The sequence below is a fragment of the Saccopteryx leptura genome, chromosome 1 (assembly GCF_036850995.1).
Source record: "Saccopteryx leptura isolate mSacLep1 chromosome 1, mSacLep1_pri_phased_curated, whole genome shotgun sequence".
In the NCBI taxonomy this organism is placed as follows: Eukaryota; Metazoa; Chordata; class Mammalia; order Chiroptera; family Emballonuridae; genus Saccopteryx; species Saccopteryx leptura.
This window is the reverse complement of record NC_089503.1, coordinates 299,043,181-299,063,216: the sequence shown is the minus strand read 5'-3', so window position 1 is coordinate 299,063,216 and position 20,036 is coordinate 299,043,181. Positions and strand designations below refer to the sequence as shown.

The window sequence follows — 20,036 nt, the reverse complement described above, 5'->3', positions numbered from 1 at the left end:
AAATCATTTTCTGTCACCATATATTTGTCCCTCTTTTCTCTCCTCTTCCCCACTGCCTCCCTCTAGTGACCACTTCACTTTTATTTATGTCCACGACTCTCAGTTTTATATCCCACCTATGTGTGAAATCATATAGTTCTTAGCTTTCTCTAATTAACTTTAAATAAATAATATCTTTAAACCTACAAGTGCTGAATATAAGACTTATCTCAAAACCTCTATTAACTTACTAAGAAATATGCCTAAAGGCTTAATTCTTCTACAGATAAACCAGATTAAAATGTGTGCCTTTGCATTATTCCTCCAAAGCTTTGTCAGATGCTGGTACGGGAATGTATAATGCCAGAGACCATTTTGTACCATGAATGTGGTGGCCAAACAAGATTTCAGATTTTCCTAAAACTTACCTCATCTCAGAAAATTTTAATATCTGTGCATATTACGTTCCTGGTTTCTCCTTATGAAAAATGTATTCTTTCCAAGGCCAACACCAGATATATGAGCCCCAGCCTCGCATTGGTTTTTTGACAGTCTCATGACTCAATTGCATGCTTTCAGAGTGTAAACCTGGGATAAAGAGGCTTTGTTTTGCTTTATGCAAAACCTTTGACCCTTATAATGTACAGCTCACACTTTTGGTGTCAGATAAATGACAAATAATCATTGTTAAAGGCGATAACACACTCGGATGTGAAGTTTTACAGCAATACCTGCTTTCCTTGAGCTGCTAAAAATCATTAAATTTATGACATTGGTGGATTAGTAGAACTGTATGCCTCTGCTCTATTTACTTAATTGTTGAATTGACTGGAACGTGCTTGTAATGTAAAAATCGTATTATAGTGTTCAAATATCTTGTGCTCCGAACAAGATTATTAGCTATAGAAACCAAATGGGATTTTACCCGTTGACATTGTCCTCTGCTTTCCTTGACGTGTTCATCCCTTCTCTTGGCAAACCAAATGTGATGTCAGAATCCATTCCAAAATACCAACCACATGCTTTGTAACTGCAAAGTTAACACCTATGAATAATAAAATTGCAAACAAGCAGAGCACCATCAAAAATTCAAGATGATTATTTTTTAATGATTGCCCTACTTCCTGCGTGTTGGTAGTATACAAAGCGTGGGGCATTGTCTTTCCCAAGATTGAATTCTAGGGATTATCTAAGCCTGCAGACCATGAGGGCAGAGGCAATATTTTTTCCATCAATCTAATAGTAATGCATGTCTGGGGAAGCAGCAAGTTGGGTAAGAGAAAAGGATTCCTGGCTCATTCCTCATCATCCCTCAAACACGTTTAACCTGATTATATAAAAAATGCACGAGGGATTAAATGCCCTTTGCCTCCAGTGCTAGTTCTAGTCCTGTCATTAATCTATGGACTTATTTACATACCCTTTAAAATCTGTCTCATTTTAAGTTTATCCTAGAACCCTGAAATAGTAGAGACAAGCTGGTAATCTAACTCCCTTGTTTTTAAGTGAAGAATCCAAGGCTCACCTGAAGGGACTAGCCCAGAGCCGTCCGTGCTCCTGGATTCAATATGACCTATTTAAGCTCAGACTCATCCCAATGCTACACAGCAGGTCTTTACATTCACCATAGGAGTCACTATCTTGGTCCCAAACTACCTTTCCTGATCCAGTTGGGGCTCCACACCCAACTCTCAGCCTATCACCTCTTCCTGTTATCACATTTTCTTCAACTTTAACAGCAGAACTCTTTCCCTTTAAGTTGCTCTGTTAAATTGCATATACCCCGGGAGGTAAAATGCCTTCTTCTCTAACGATGCCTCTACCATTTATTGAATGCTTTCTATGCCCCAGACATTGTATCAGGCATGCTGTAAACACTCTCACATTTTGACTTCCCCACACTATGAGATTGGTATCATTACATAGATGGAAAAACCCAAGGTCAGGGAACATAATTAATATGCTTAAGGTCACACAGCTGGTAAGTGGTACGACCAGAATCCAGGCCCACCCCTGTCTGGTGCTCTTAACCACTGTGCTTACTGGCTGTCATTTCCTCCTAAAACCTTTGGTCGTTCATTCAGCACCTATTTTTCAAATATGAAGTATAGTCCTGGGCATAGTGCTGGAAGAACAGGGAATGCAGAGAGGAAGGAACACCTTGGAGCGTTGGGGTCAGCAGTGTCACTTGAGATCCTCACTTATTAGTCCCCAGAGTTGTGACACAGTGCCTGAGCCTAGTCAGGCCAAAGGGTTTACAAGGGGGCAGATCCCAGGACTGTTCCTGGCAATAATAACTTAGACGTGTCTGAAGAGGGCATTCTTCTATGCCTCCATATACTCTGCTGGCTGCACAAAGTCCAAATGTTCCTTTCTGAACATCCTGCCAGCCCTACTTGCCACTTCCCTGCAGCTCCTTCATTTGCAGAAGTCGCAGGCTCTCTTGGCCTGGGTCTGTAAGGCTAAGAAAAGTGGGAGGGTTTTTTTTTTTCTCCATGGCAGTATGTTCAGAAATTCACTCCTCTGTCTGTTTTTATTTGTTATGCACTGTGGGTATTTTATAAAGCACTAGTGTTTGCAGAATATGGTTCTCTGGCTGCTTTTCCGCCTCTTCCCTCGTTCCCCAACTGCCAATGCAGAGGTTGCGTTCTTCGCCTCGTGTTTGAACTTGGCTCAAGCTTTGCTCTTTTAAGTGACTTCTGCTGGCAGCTCATTTCGCAGCATTGCTTATCCCTGGGTTTGGGTTTTGCCTTTTTCTTTTTTAACTTTCTTCCTTCCACAAACTGTTGGAAGACAGGGTTCCAGGCTTTTCACGCTGTGTTCTGGCCATTTGGCACTTGGCATATCAAATGTGTTTCATCAACCATATGTTTTTTTACCGCCTCCTCGTCTCCTCAGATTTGCGAAGTGTTTTGTAATGGGCTATACAAGATTGGGTGGGGGCATACTTTGCCTTTGGGTCTGATTTCTCATTTGAGTTTCCACATTTGTCTTAAATGGGTTCATTGAGCTTGGGAAAAACAGAAATCAAAGCAACTAACTATCCGTGAGATATAAGCAAAGCAAAACAGTTAAGCCTTACAAAGATGAATTGTGTAAAAAAAAAAAAATCAGATGATTTACTCATAGCAAGAAATTAAAAATCAAATAGAAAAGGAACAGTGAAGTGTGAGAGGGAAACGCTGACAGCTAAATTACCCTGCAAGCAAAAAGAGATAATCCTCCTGCCAGGGTCTAAAAAGAGGACACTCGTGCCAGAGCTTGGATTTAAATTCTGACTGCCCTGTATAGGTCTGTAGACCATTGTTCTCTTTCCTGTACTTAGCTATCGGTTCTTTCCTTATTGCAATAAATGTTTGGATACATTCAGCCAGAGGCTTTTTGGATGATGAGCATATTTCTACAAAGCAGAAAAAATAAACATGATATGGTTGCTGCCTGTTTCAAGAACCCCATATGGCCGCTTTTAGACAAAGCTGGCCACCTCTGGAGGCCGGCTCCCCATTTGAAAGGGTGTTCGGCTCATCCGAAGACCAGCTTTATAAATCAATTACAAACTCCTAATCTCATTCTGTCACTCACTTTAGCTGGGTAAGAAAAGAAAGGACAAAACATCTCATGACTCCAGAAACTTCCATATGTGCAAAAGCAGAAACCAGCAAACATTCATTTTCTCTCTTTTTTTGGCAGGTGACTCTGGTAATTAAGGTAAACTCCTAATAACCCTTTTCAGAGTGCAGGATAGACCGTTCCCAAACATACTGAGAGGGGTCATGCTAGGCATCTTGTCACCCAGACAGATCTTTAGAGAGCCCTGCCAACAGCAACAACAATTGCCCACGAGGAAAAAGAATAAACCTGAAGAAGTCAAAACCCAAGTCTTTACCAAGGCTTTAATTTGCCTGATGTGTTCTATGCCACAACCATTTTCTGATCATTTGTCTGTGCTCCAGTCCCTCTCCTAAGTTGCTGCGCTTTTGACCAATCCTTTCATAAGGCAGGTGTTTTGGCATTGGCCAAAATGTCTTGAGCAATGGTTGGCAAAACTCATGCTGTAAAAGCCCGGATTATCAATATTTTCAGCTCTACCGGCCATACTGTCTCTCTGGCAACTATAATTCTGCTGTTGTAGCAAGAAAGCAGCCACAGGCAATAGTTAAACTAACACAGGAGTGTGTCTGTGTTCCATCAAAACTTATAAAAATGGGGTAGGCCGTGTTTGGCATGGGGGCTGTCGTGTCCCGATACCTACCTGCTCTTGAGGATAAGGTAAGAAGGGATGACACAGAGGACGCCAGTCTCTTCCTCTCCCCAGGGGATCAACTTCCTCCTTCCAGACATGAGCTGTACCACCTGGGGAAGATGAGCTCAGTCAATGGGAAAAACAGCCCATTTTGGGAGTCTAGACGTCCTGAGCCCCCTGACAGCTGTGACACATTGTAGCATTATTTAGTCTCTTGCTCATTTACAGTGACTCACTGTTTGAAATATTGAATGCCCACAAATATTAGTCACAGCAAGAAGCTGCCCTTAAAACCAGGAGAGGAAATTACTTTACAGTTTTAATTTCAGACTGTGCACTAAAATGACTATATATCAAATGGTTTTTTAAGCTGCCGTTGGTACTAATACAAACAAGAATGATCAGTTGCAAGTTATGTTGTTCTCCGTAGCAGAATATTATCTGGAGTCTTGAATCCAGAGATTTGAACAGATGTGCCCAACAGTATAGAGGCAAGCATGCACTTGGGACAGCCACAGACCTGGGTTCTAATCTCTGCTCTGCCATGTACTACCCATGGAACCCAGACAAGTGGTTCAGCCTCTCTGAGTTTGTTTCCTTGATTGCAGAAGGATGAAATGAGCTCTGCCCTGGCCTTCTCTCTCTACCTCAAAGGATTATTGGCCAAGAATTACAGTATTGGGGACAGAGGGCTGTGAAATGATATATGGCTAAGGAATAAATTGGCTCCTCACACAGGAATGTTTAAAATTTCTGAGACTGGAGCCAGTCACTAGACTCGAGAGTCACTCCACCTCCATTGCACCAATTTGTGCCTCTGGTGTGAGCCTCAGAGTAGATTTACCCACAGAAAATCCCACCTGGTCTCATGGATTAGGTCAGAGAGGAGCATCCTGCTGCCTGGGCATCAATACTAAGACACAGTGAAAAATCTTCCTTCACCATTTCCTATCTTCAGCTCTTAGGGAAAAACATCATTGAATAACTCTAGTGATGGGGAAACAAGCAGGCAGATGATGCAGGCTCAGTGAGGAAGTCACATCCCCCTCCCCCCCCCCATTCTGAACTGTCCTGTCTTTCTTACACATTCTTTCTTGGAAATCTCCAAAAAGATGGGTAGCCCCTACCACCATTCACTTGGTGACTGACTTATTATCCCTTAGGCCAGCTGTCTTCTCACAAGGGATTTCTCCTTAACTCAAAATGTCCCCTGTCTTAATATTTCCTTCTCTCCTGATTATAAAAATAAAATTTTAAAAAGACAAACATTTACTTCTTACCATGGTATTATGCCTTTGCAATGATCAGAAGCAATTGGTCAGTCTGAGACTGGCCCAAGGGATGAAGTAGCATTTATCAAAAACATCCCACAGAGAAGAAAATGTAATATAAATAGGATGAGCAGTGGGAATGCCAACCCTGTTCCTTGTTGATAAAACTGAATATTGTCAAGTTATCTATTTCTTACCCAATTAATTTAATATCTATAATTTATATAATTCTCAGTCAAAATTCGGGGGGGGGGATATTTTGCTTTATATACCTTGACAAGATTATTCTAAAGCTTATGTGGATGAACAAACAGATAAAAACCAGCTGAAAAAAGTTTTAAAATGAGGAGTGATAAATAGATGCTTGACCTAACATTTCTAATTTTAAGACAATGGTAATAACACAAAAAATAAAAATTGAAAGCCAGTGTATTTATGGTATAGAATCAAGGGTAAAGATGAAGAACTACTTCTTACAGGAAGTCCTCCTTGGTTATCTCAGTTCTGGATTAATATTCCTTTTTGGTAATTATACAATGTTCTGTGAATGTTTCTTTTTTTAATACATCAAAGCATGTTATACAATTGAGTGCAAAGCATAAGGTACATCTCAATGAATTCTTACAAAGTGAACATATGTATGTAGCCAGCACCCAGATCAAGAAATAAAACACTATCAGAATGCCAAAAGCTGCTTCAGTCTTTTCCAGGAACCATCCCCACCCACCCACCACCCAGGTCTCTGATGGTGACTAGTATTCTGACTTCTAACAAAGAGATTAGTTTTGCCCTTTTTGGAACTCTCTGTAAATGAACTCATATAATACATACTCTTGTGCCTGGCTTCTTTGGTTCAATATTATTTTTGTGAGATTTATGCATGTTGTTGGAGTTCATTTTTCCTCATTGTTGTATAGTATTCCAGTAAGTTAATATACCTTGTTATATTTTCCCAATTAATCATAGATTATTTTTGTCTTTGGAAGCTATGTGCTACTATGAACATTCTTGTGCAAGTCTTTTGTTTGAGCACATCACATGTGCACACTTCTGTTGTTATAGGAGTACTGGATCATAAGGTATGTGTTCTTTTGTCTTCCATAGACAGTGCTAAACATCTTCCTAAAGTGACTATACCAATTTACATGCCTTACCAGCAGTGTCTGAGAGTTTCCTTTGCTCCATCGCCTTACTAACACTTACTGTTGTCTGTTTTACTTTAGCCATTCTGGTGTGGTTCTGCCACACATCTAAAAGTACTCTGTCATACTTGTTCTATTTACTCAACTATCTCCCTCACAAGTTTGAAGAAATCCATTCTACAAAGTAAGAAACCAAGGCTCAGAGAGACTGAGAGCTATATATGCCCAAGGTATTCTTTACAGCACAGAAGTCCCTAATAGACCATGCTCACAGGTTCAGGGAAGATGGGCTGCCATGGGACTACATCAAAATAAAAAGTTTTTGCTCAGCAAGAGAAACTGATATCAAAATAAACAGACAGCCAACTAAATGGGAAATGATATTTTCAAACAACAGCTCAGATAAGGGCCTAATATCCAAAATTTACAAAGAACTCATAAAACTCAACAACAAACAAACAAACAATCCAATAAAAAAATGGGAAGAGGACATGAACAGACACTTCTCCCAGGAAGAAATACAAATGGCCAACAGATATATGAAAAGATGCTCAGCTTCATTAGTTATTAGAGAAATGCCAATCAAAAGTACAATAAGATACCACCTCACCCCTGTTAGATTAGCTATTATAAACAAGACGAGTAATAGCAAATGTTGGAGAGGCTGCGGAGAAAAGGGAACTCTCATCCTCTGTTGGTGGGACTGTAAAGTAGTACAACCATTATGGAGGAAAGTATGGTGGTTCCTCAAAAAACTGCAAATAGAACTACCTTATGACCCAGCAATCCCTCTACTGGGTATATACCCCAAAACCTCAGAAACATTGATACGTAAAGACACATGTAGCCCCATGTTCATTGCAGCACTGTTCACAGTGGCCAAGACATGGAAACAACCAAAAAGCCCTTCAATAGAAGACTGGATAAAGAAGATGTGGCACATATACACTATGGAATACTACTCAGCCATAAGAAATGATGACATCAGATCATTTACAGCAAAATGGTGGGATCTTGATAACATTATACGGAGTGAAATAAGTAAATCAGAAAAAAACAAGAACTACATGATTCCATACATTGGTGGAACATAAAAACGAGACTAAGAGACATGGACAAGAGTGTGGTGGTTACCAGGGGTGGGGGGAGGGAGGACGCAGGAGGGAGGGAGGGAGAGAGTTAGGGGGAGGGGGAGGGGCACTGAGAGAACTGGATAGAGGGTGACGGAGGACAATCTGACTCTGGGCGAGGGGTATGCAACATAATTTAATGACAAGATAACCTGGACATGTTTTCTTTGAATATATGTACCCTGATTTATTAATGTCATCCCATTAACATTAATAAAAATTTATTAAAAAAAAAAAAGATGGGCTGCCTTCTTTAAAAGAGCTAAAGAACCTATTTCCAGATAATTAATGCAACTTGCTCATATACCAAAGAGTTGCTCAGACATACATATGTGCATGTGCATGTGCACACGCACATACACACATGCAGCATTTCTAAATGGGAAGTTTAATTTGGAAGTACACTGCTGTTAGTTAAATGATCCTGCAACCAGCAGCCATGCATTTCTCCCTTATCTCCCTTTGGTTAAATGTTTTAAAATGAGTTTCAAATGGGGTTGGCTCCAAAGACAGCTCTCCGTTTCACCTTATTTCTGCAGATGCCATTTACGGAAATGTTTTATGGTTCCATTAATTACCCATGTCAAAAGGTTATTTTATTGTTTCTAGAGAAGCAAAGTTATAAATGTAAACATTCTGAGGCAGCAAATTTTTTCGGCAAACTAAAATTTAGAGTTCTTTCTCTATGAGTCAATGTATTTATTTAAAACTTGCATTATTTCAGTTATCACTAATATTCTAAAATATTTTTCAGGCACGGGTCTCTGTGTGGAAGAGCAAGGGCAGGTGCTATGCTTTAAAAGCAGACTGGAGGCCCAAAATATGTGATCTGAATCCCAACAAGAGCATTCACACAAAACCCTTGACTTCTTGGAACCTCAGTTTTCTCATCTCTGAAATGGGAGAGTATAGCACTAGCTATCTGCTAGAGGTGTTGTGAGGTTAAACAGACAGTTGTATAAATAGATCTGATAATAACAAATGCACAATTATTACTTCCTGATGATTGAGGGCTGGGGAATTCTGTCACAATGATAAACTACACAAAGGGTTTATAGCATAATGGCTAAAAGCCGAAGTCCTGGAGCCACAGGGGGTGGATACATATTCTGCCCTTACCACTTCCCGGCTGGGTTACTTTGGGCACGTACCTAACCCCTCTGTGCCTCAGCTTCTGCAACGGTAAAAGAGATAGGGATAGGACCAGTTTGTGCAGAACGACTGAGATAATCCATGAAAACGGCTAAGAACAGAGCCTGATATAGAGTTTAATGAATAACAGATGTTAGCTGCAGACAGGTGTGCGTTTTTCCCCAGGATGATCATTCACGGTTCCCGTTAGGACCTGAGAGCGTGCAAATAAGGCTGATTTCCTTTCTTGTATTTCCCTTGTCATAACCTGGTCAGCGCCCTTCTAGTCTCATCTTTCTCCAGCTATGTTCCTTGAAATGAAAAATAAACTCCTTAATTATGAATAAAAATGGAATGTTTCTCTCCTCAATGTCAATAAAAATGATTTTTTTTTCCTGAGGAAGAAATACTCAGCCCTCCTGGCAAACCCCAGCAGCAGAGCCTGGCTGTGCTCAGCGTGAGGGCTTGCACGTGCTAAGAACTGCAATGTGCAGTGTGCGTGTGTCTCCTCGGCCTGAGCACAGCGGGGGACCTCGGCACCTCTGGCAGTCACTGTGGGGGCAGCTTTACATTGGACCCAGCTCTACACGGGACCCAGCTCTACATTGGACACATCTCAGTGCCCTCCACAGAGCCCTTATAAAAGGGATGCTGGAAGGGACAGCCTCTCAGGCCACGGCCGCCAAGACATTGCTCTGCACAGTTGTATTGTCTCACCACACTTGCTCCGGGAAGGATGCCTCAATTCCAGCAGAGGGACAAAGGCTAAATTTTGAAATCAGTCCAGTGTGGGCTCAAATCCTAGGTCCACCATTTACAACAGCATGACTCAGGGTGGGTTAGTTACTCTATCTGAGCCTGTCTCATCATCTATAATGTGAATGTCGGAATACTTAACTTGAGAAGTCATCGTGACCCACAAATGAGATAAAGTGGGTTTGTAAAGCACTTCAGCCAGTGGCTGGCACGTAGTAGCTATGATTATAATTTTCCAAGCCCAGCACCGATGTAGCTGGCCCATTCCACATAGGACCTCTCCAAAGCAAGAAGAGAAAAAAGCTTGGACTGCATCTTATGTCCTGCATTTGAAGTGCAGAAGCAATTGGCTGTTTCAGTCCTGAAGGGCTTCCTGTGATCAGACCTCAGTCAACCTAGGCCACAGGCGGAGAAAGCAGAGCCTTCCTTGGCACGGCTCAATTACTTTCATCTTTGCTTGCAAACTGGCTAGATTCATTTCTCATAGAAGTTTGCTAAAATTGTCAAGAAGTAGCACACACTAATATTCTGACCTTTTCAACCACTTCCCCTAGAGGGACAGGCTGAGGAGACACTCGGCCTCACCTCCAAGGTTGTCACAGGCAGGAGTTGGCTAAATGTTTCACCACATCCTAGGAAGGGTCACCAGCTTCCCAGCCTGGAGTCTCCTCATGCCTGTTGTCCAGAACTCGGCACCTGCCCAGGAAGTCAAGATCACATAGTCCTAGAGGTTTTACAGCTGTGTTTTATTCCCACTTCCAATTCCAGATTAGAAAGGATTCGGGTTTCAGCTACTTTAACATTATCAGGAACTGAAACAGGGTGCAGGCTCTGGAGCCAGGCAGCCCGGCTACAATCCAGACCCCACCGTTTACTGCGGCATGACCCTGGACACGTTACTGAAGTGCCCTGAGCCTCAGTTTCTTCACCTGTACAATGGAGATGGTGATCATAGTACCCCCCTCAGGGGGTTGTCATGAGCATTGAATGAGTCGGTCTGTATAAACTCCTGGGCACCAGGCATGTGATAACCTCTCAACAAATGTTTTCTTTCATTATTATTAAACTCCTATATGTTCTCGGTATCGTACTAGTTATTGACAAGGTTACGGCTATGCATTGTCCCTGGTCTCATGGAGTTTGCAGTATAGAAGCAAAAATATTAAATACATAATTACAGAGATAATTATTTGTATTGCAAGAGCAATAATTGGTGTGAAGATATTCCAGATTGTTAACATCCTTGGTAAACTGGAGCCCCGGATCGACAGGAGATTTCCTGAAAAGACCTAGTGAACACAGAACCAACATTTGTAACATTCTACAAGGAGAGTAAATCTAGCAAAAATCAGCTCTGCTCACTTACCCCACTTTGTATAAAGCTTTCAAGTAGTTTGCATTGCATTTTCCCATCTGTACAGAGGAAAGGAGGCATTGTGACTAAGAACAGCCTCAGCAATCAGACCACCTGGGTTCAGACTCAAGCTCTACGACTGACCAGCTCTGTGACTAGGGATAGTTTCCATACCTCTCTGTGCTTAAATTCCTCTTCTGTAAGATGGACATAGTAATAGTGACATTAACTAATTTGGGTGATAAATATAAATAACTTAGGACAGTGCTTAACACATAGTAAGCACTCAATAAACAATAGCTCTTATTATTGTGACTTGAACTTCTCAACAACCCTACAGGTAAAGTAGTTCTTGCCTCCATTCAGAGAAGGAAATTGAGAACTCAAGAAACAAGGCAGGAATTCACAAACCTAGGTCTCCTGGCTCCACATCCACTGTTATGCCCCCTATTCCCAACAGCATCTCAACTGACAAAAAAAATAAAAGTTACCTTTGGAAAGTCAACATGTAAAGGGTATCTGTTAAAGTGTTTTATGAAGAGGGGGAGTTTTGTGACATATAACTGAGTAAAATAGAAAGAGAAAGTTAAAAGAAGCCAAAGGTTTTGTTTCAAAAGATAAATGTGTGGCAACCAAGCTGACTTAAAATGAGCGGGGTTAAGAATATTTTCCTGCATAATTAAATCTCTAAAGATTTGGTTAGAGTACCATAGTTGGCATCAGGTTAAAACAAAAGATCACATTAGCAATTGCACAAACTTAACTGCAGTGCTATCCACAGAGCAGCATTAATAAGTCAATTTTAGAGAGTCTCATTGAGCTGTTACCGCAAAATAAAAGAAACAGGACATTTAAAGAGCAAGATTTTTAATATAGTACATACCCCACCCCAAAAAAATCTTCACTTATTCTATCACCAGCACTTACCTAGGTGTAATTTTTTTATTTTTTTTAAATTGTTGTAAAATACACAGACCATGTAATTTGCCATCTGAATCACTCTTAGGCACACAGTCCAGTGGCATTGAGTGCACTCACATTATTGTGCCATTACCACCACCGTCCATTTCTAGACCTCCTTCAATCTTGCAAAACTGAAACTCTGCACCCTTTAAACAAGAGCTCCCTGTTCCCCCATTGGAATAATAATTTTTAAATCAAGTATTTTTAACCAGAATCATTTTCTTTCAACTACTTAGTTTTGCTTTTTTTTTTTTTTTTTTTTTTTTTTTTTTTTGTATTTTTCTGAAGTTGGAAACGGGGAGGCAGTCAGACAGATTCCCGCATGCGCCCGACCGGGATCCACCCGGCATGCCCACCAGGGGGCGATGCTCTGCCCACCAGGGGGCGATGCTCTGCCCATCTGGGGTGTTGCTCTGTTGCGTCCAGAGCCATTCTAGTGCCTGAGGCAGAGGCCATAGAGCCATCCTCAGCACCCGGGCCAACTTTGCTCCAATGGAGCCTTGTCTGCTGGAGGGGAAGAGAGAGACAGAGAGGAAGGAGAGGGGGAGGGGTGGAGAAGCAGATGGGCGCCTCTCCTGTGTGCTCTGGCCGGGAATCAAACCCAGGACTCCTGCACACAAGGCTGATGCTCTACCACTGAGCCAACCGGTCAGGGCCTAGTTTTGCTTTTTGATAGAAAATCTACAATTTAAAAGCTTTTCAAGAATTCAAATATTATGCAGTTTATCCTAATTTGATTTTAGAATGAACTGCATAATTTTGAACCATAAAAGAGAGTTGTTTGTGGACAGAAGTTTCTAGAATCTACGATAGGAACAGCTTATCACTTTATGTCAGTCCCATTTCCATTGAATATATATAAAGGACAGGAAGTTTCCCGCGTACACAAACCCACTGACTATCTGGTCCATCTGAGAGAATGTGCCAGTCACCCCAGCTGACACCCCATAATTATGCCTTCAAATGTGTTTGTCACAAGAGACAGAATAGTCTATCTGCTATCAGAATCCTCAAAGAGACGTCATAGCATCCAGTTCAATAGATAACAAGTCACAAAAAAGACACTATTCTTGGCAAATGACAAGGAATTTTTCATCTTCGCCTGTTGATATATAAGGACATATATTTAGAAGGAAAAGCTTTTATTACAGCTAATAAAAAAAAAGGGGACTTTTTTAAAAAGAAAAATTTATCAGGAGTTTGTTCAAGACAAACGGTGTGACCCCAGGCTTTGGTCCTGAAGATGATGTGTCTTTGAGGACAATAGAAACTGCCTTGGGATTGTCTGAGTGCCTTCCTCCCGCTGACACCAGGCAGCCCCTTAAAAATGGGCTCCGGCCTACTGCAGAGGTAGTGATGAAAATAGTCAATCACCTCACATTTATTTGGCCCCGTGTGGTTCCCCAAGTGTCACTTCTCTGCCCCGAGCCTTGTAGATGCTGCTGTTCTGCTTGCTAATAACATTAACAGGAGGGTGGTGTCTCCTCTGTGAGCAGTGGCCATTTTTAGCAAAAGCACTCGGTTTGGAAATCTCCAGATTCACTAAATATATTCATTCAAAGGTTTCCTTTAGAACAGACTGTTATTTGCACCAGGTTTGCTTTTAAAAAAACACTGAAGTAGAAATGTATATGCATATGTGTGTATGTGCGCGCTCTTGAGAGGAAAATCATGGAAATTATTTTAAAAATCAGATATATTATGAAGAAAAAAAGAAATTGAGCTGTATTCCTGCACTTTTCACTTTCTTCGTAATTATATTAACAGTCTGTCAAGTGTGTGTGTGTGTGTGTGTGTGTGTGTGTGTGTGTGTGTGTGTGTGTGTGTTTCATCCTGTGAGCCCTGTGTACTGTGATACATCAAGCACTTTAACCTCTTTCCCTTTTCTTAAGGAAATCAGGTCAGGACTCAGGGTAACCTGACCAGCTCACCTGTTGGATAAAGTTGGCCTCCTCAAGCTCTGGCCACAGTAAATGTTTCCCTCGGCTGGCCTCAAAGACTCAGTGAAAATAAAAACATCAGAAGCATCTCAGTTCGGGCAATGCTCCTTGTGAAATGTTTGCTTTAATGACACAGTAATGTCGTGCCCCTTGGTGTGCCGTTTTATTGTGAGGCTTAATCAAAGGCAAAAAGAAATAAAGATGTCGGGCTCGGGTGCAGGTGCCTCTCTGTAGGAGCGTGTTCGTGCAGAAGGGGGAGTGAGCCACAGTAGCCGTGGCTTCCACACAACAGCTGAGCTTCCCAGGGTCTTGGTGGTTGTTTTTATGTTAGTCCAGAGGTTTGCTCTGTGTCTGCGTGTGAGCTCTGTACAGTCCGTATATATGGACCCCAGGATTAAGAGAAAAGAGACGATAGATAAATAGATAGATGATAGATAGATAGATAGATAGATAGATAGATAGATAGATAGACAGATAGATAGATAATATGTTTAGTGTTCTTGAAATCTTTCTCTCACAATGGCAATACCTTGGTCAGACAAATGTCACCCTAGAGGATTGAGCCCAAATTCAATATCATAACTGTAGTCTTCTACCATCTGGTCCCTTTCCAAATTTACCTCTATTTCCCCCAACTCCTTTTATCCCAACAAACCCAAATGTACCCACATGAATTCCTGCCTTTCCACTTTTACACTAATATCACATCTTAAGTAAATTAAATCTATAAGAATTTGGCATTATGCAATCTTCCCACTGCCCTAGTGAGTCCCTCATCCTACTGGATGGCACATGGGAATTACACAGGTTGTATCTCCTTTTGAATGACGTTTTCTCCGCTGATGACTAGTCCTCCTCCTCAGAGTGAACACCAGCAACTCAACCTAGAGTCTTGGTACTTGACATACTCATATTGACTTAGCTTAGGCATCAGAAATGTAGATCATTCTTCCACCCTTGAGCTCACTTGGGTTTGTCCCCAGCAAATTGAGATAAAGCTTAGAGACACCAAATAGCTGTCCACAGAGACAAAGGACCACCTCCTTGTGCTTCAACAATCTTCAGCTGCCCCATATTCTCAAGGTCACAAGCATCTTCTCTCGCCAGTTTGACTCTAGTGATTTAAACAATGTTATTTTTGCTCAATACCATCCCAAACACAAGCCAATTATAGGAATTTGAGGGCTGGAGGAGGCTCTGTAATCCAAAGTAGGAGTAATTTGTGTGCTCATCTGCAGGGAAAAGGGACTGTGCTGAGCACGCAGCCCACAGAATCAATAAAACCGCCGATATTTTGTTGTCTATTTAAGGGAGTGATAAGACTAAAATATGACTTGCCATGAATTTATGTCTATATGTCCCTCTTTCAAATGCAACTCTGGCATTAGATATGACAGTGCTGGACCTAACCTTAGTACACAACCCATTGTCCTCTTTGTTCGGATGCACAACTGCCGTCCCACCCACTCCCCAGTGCCATCTCTGACTCGGAGCCCTCTGTGATCTCTCCCTACTCTGGACTCACTAAATACCCGCATGACTCTCTGGGAATGTAGCTTATGCAACCCTGTATCATCTGGTTATGGATGGTGGATGTGTATGCAGCCAGTCTGTCTGATGGGATTGTAAATCCCTGGAGGACAGAGACCTCATCATCTCTTAGTCTTTGCATTTCTAGCATCCAGCCAGGATAAATTCAAGGTAAATGTGTGTGCTGGCCATGAATAAATTAAAAATATGGTTCTTTGGAAAGATTCTAAAGTCAAGGTGTCAAAAAAAAATGTTTGCTTTCCCCACCCACGCAGAAAATGCCTGCTCATCTTTAATGATCCAAATCGAATGCCTGCTCCTCTTCAGTGTAGTTGAAATAAACACAGGGTTTAGAGTGAGCCAGACAGGGATTCAGATCTTTTCTGCACCATAGTGGCTGAGTGACTTTGAATGGCACGTTGTCATTAAGCTTTGGTTTCTACTTCTATTACATAAGTAGAAATAGTAATATCCACCTTAAAAGGCCAGCATAAAATAAACTACCATATTTCTCCATGTATAAGATGCAATTTTCCGAAAAATTTGGGGTCTAAAAACTGGGGTCTAACCACTGTCTTATACAGTGGTGGTAGATTTTTTAACTTGCATTTCCTGCTTTTTCACACTTGTTTTTGTGCTCATTGTTGAAGACAGTGATTCATCATCAGGCACAGATGAGGACAAGCTAATGGATGGGAGTTTTGACAGTGATGAGTAGTTGTATGAATTTTATGATGAAAAAAACTTGAATTCAATAACTTTTTTTTTTTTTTAACAGAGACAGAGAGAGAGTCAGAGAGAGGGATAGATAGGGACAGACAGACAGGAACGGAGAGAGATGAGAAGCATCAATCATTAGTTTTTTGTTGCGACACCTTAGTTGTTCATTGATTGCTTTCTCATATGTGCCTTGACCGTGGGGCTACAGCAGACCGAGTGACCCCTTGCTCAAGCCAGTGACCTTGGTTGGGTCCAAGCTGGTGAGCTTTGCTCAAACCAGATGAGCCCGCGCTCAAGCTGGCGACCTCGGGGTCTCGAACCTGGGTCCTCCGCATCCCAGTCCAATGCTCTATCCACTGCGCCACTGCCTGGTCAGGCTTTTTTTTATTATTATTGATTTTTAGAGATGATAGAGGCAGAGAGAGGGGAAGTATAGTAGTTGCGTCCTGTATGTACCTTGACCAAGCAAGCCCAGGGTTTCTAACTGGCGACCTCAGTGTTCCAGATTGATGCTTTATCCACTGCAACACCACAGGTCAGGCTGAGTTCAATAACTTTATGTAAAACTTTTGTTCAAATTTCAGGCCCCAAAATTAAGGTGCGTCTTATACGAGGGAAAATACGGTAAGTATAGACAGTGTCTAGAACAAGGTAAGCATGGAATTAACAGTAACAATTAATATGCCCTTCCCGTTTTCTCCTCTGTGCTCCCATCATACTCTGTACATGTTGCCATCAAGGTCCTTGTATAGTACATTGTGAATCTCAGGGTCCCCATCTGTCTCTTCCACTCGGCTAGGAGCTTCTCAAGGGCAGGGGTTTTCCCGTAGGTATGAGCACTTATTTCAGGCCGTGCTCTGTGCTAGTTCCCCCACAGACAGAAGATAATCCTCACAACAAACAACAATTATTTCTATTTTAAACAGAAAGAAGTTAATCCCTACAATTACCCCCATTTTAAACATGAGAAAATTGCCTTGGAGGGTTTAAGAAACTTGCCCACAAGCTCGCACAGGCACAGCTAATGGGGGTGATCTCTGCACCTGTGTCATTCCAAATCCAAGTCCCTATCCTTAATTTTCACTCTGTGGGGACCAAGGAGGTCTTGGCCATCCTTGTGTCACCCTTCTTATATTTACTAGCATGTGAGTGGCATGAATAAACATTTACAAAGCGATTATTTCATAGATGAAGGGATTCTGATTTCACATACATGAATATTCATGTGCCACCTTGAGATGGTCCTATATCAGGAACAGTGCCTGAGACATGACTGCAATGACACAAAGAACCTTTTCAGAAAAGGTTTCTTCCAGCTTCCTGTTTCACAGGAGGCACAAATTTAGCACAGAAAGGAAAATCACCCCACACGTCCTGAGGGAGGATGTTCAAGGCAGCATTGTTTGTAGAGGCAGGAAACTGGAGTCTCCGCACTGGGAGAGTAGAGAGGCGATATGGGACAGATGGTTGCCCTCAGCACAGCCATTGGAAAAAGGGATCATAAGTGGACAAAGCAACATGGGTTCTTAAAGGCAGAGTGCTGACTGATAGAAATAAGAAACAAAGTGAGAAAGAAGTAAGAAACAAAAGGACATTTATAGCAGTATCATTTACATAAATTAAAAAATGCATATACACAAAGCATAGTACGCATTTTGGTGGTGTGGTTGGTAATAGGCGTGTGATTCAGGAGTTCAACAGCCTGGGTTCAAATCCCAACCTCATTGCTTAGTAGCTGTGTGACTTTAGGCAACTTACTTAATCTCTCTATGTCTCAGTTCTTTCATCTATTAAGTAGGGGTAATAAAGGTGTTTAACTCATAAGGTTGTTATAAGAATTAATGATTATCTATAAAGAGCTTAGAACAGAGCCTGGCTTGTAGAAAGTTGTATATAAGTGTTATTTATTATTACATTTTTTAAAACACATACAAAAAAAGATACATATCAAATGCATCAGAACTGTCTACTGTATAGGGAACAGAATGGGTATGAGATGAAAAAGAATAAATACAGACAAATAAGAGGAGCCTTACATGGAATAGCAATGCTAATTTACCATGAACTCAGAAGTGTGATTAATTTAATCCCCTTGAGTTTACTTTTTTTTTTTTAATCATAAGATTTTCCTAGTCAAGCTTTTATCAACCATTTCTCTTACTGAGTTGGTGAGTGATTATTTCCAGATCACATTTTTGTTAAGTCAACTGTTCGTCATTGAAAAACCTCACCCTAAAATTAGGATCAACTTATACTGAAGATATGACTACATCTAAGCCCAGCCTGCCCTAATACTCATTCCATGTCAACATAGCCCCTGGGTAATAAACAAACAAGCAGGCATTAAGTGCCTAACTGAATTGGCTACAAGGAAGCAAAAGAAAGTCATTCATGTAAACATTTAAAATATAGAAAACTAAGTTTAGGCAGTGCCTTTCACAGTCCCCCGATCCATCTCTCGTGCTTCAATAGTGTTTAGACCAGAATGGACCCTGGGACACCCTTTCTTCCAGCCTCTGACCACCCTCTAGCCTCTTCTTCAGTCACCACCTTAAGAACCATCTCAGCCATCCTTGGCCTCCAAGACCAGCCAACAGACACCATTTTTTTAAGCTTAATTTCTTATTGCCAAAAAACCATGAGCCCCCAAATTTGTCAGAATTATTCAACTGAGGTGGAGGTTGCCCTCAACCACCTGATCAAACTACATCTGCAGGCCTCCTACACCTACCTCTTTCTATTTCACTTCTATTTTGACTGCGACACTGTGGCTCTGAAAGGCGCGGGCCACTTCTTCCCAGAGTTGGCCGAGGAAAAGCGTAAGGGCGCTGAGTGTTTCTTAAAGATGCAAAACCAGTGTGGTAGTCACATTCTCTTCCAGAACATGCTGAAGCCTCCACAAGACAAATGTGGTGAATCTCAAGACACCATGGAAGCCACCATGGCCGTAGAGAAGAACCTGAGCAGGCCATTTGGGATCTGCGTGCCCTGGGTACTACCAGCACCGACCCTCGCCTCTGTGACTTCCTGGAGAACAGCTTGCCGGATGAGGAGGTGAAACTCATCAAGGAGATGGGCCACACCTGACTCACCTCCACAGGCTAGCAGCCCCCAGGCTGGGCTGGGCAAGTATCTATTCCAGAGGTTCACCCTCAAGCACAAATAGGAGCCTTTGGATCCCAGAGGCCTTCGAGGGGTCCCACTGCATTCCCTGGTGCCTGGCTTTTGTGTGAGTCTCTCCTTGAAACCACTAGGCTTCCTCTTACAACCCTGAAGCCCTCTCCCATGCATTGGACCAAATGGAAACAATAAAGTGTTGTGTAGATAGATAGATAGATAGATAGATAGATAGATAGATAGATAGATAGATAGATAGATAGATAGATAGATAATAAATGCTAAGTTTAAGGACAACTTAAGCATTACCAACTACGGCTGTTGAAAGCCAGACTACTGACAGCCACAGCTGGAGTATCAGGGAGGAATTCACAGAAGTGAGAAATAAAGCTAACCCTATCAGCTGCTTGAATAACTTCTAATGAATCGCCTCATTAAGAGATGCTTACCAAAACAACTTAAGGGTCCTTCAATGAATGAATAGCTAAGGAAAATGTGGAATGTTATTCAGCCATAAAAAAGAAGTAAATTTTGCTATTTGCAATAATATAAATGGAACTTGAAAGTGTTATGCTAAGTGATAAGTCATACAAACAAAGATGTTGTATGATTTTATATCTCATATGAGGAATTAAAAAAAAAAAAAAAGCTCATAGATGCAGAGAGCAGATTGGTGGTTGCCAGAGGGGTTTGGAATAGGGGATGGACAAAATGGGTGAAGAAGATCAAAAGGTATAAATTCCCAGTTATAAAATAAGTA

At 41.5% G+C, this 20,036-nt stretch overlaps 1 pseudogene; it reads left to right on the top strand.

The window, feature by feature from the left end:
* The first annotated feature begins 18,797 nt into the window (after positions 1–18,797).
* LOC136388381 (ferritin light chain pseudogene) lies at positions 18,798–19,325 on the top strand (annotated as a pseudogene).
* The last annotated feature ends 711 nt before the right edge of the window (positions 19,326–20,036 follow it).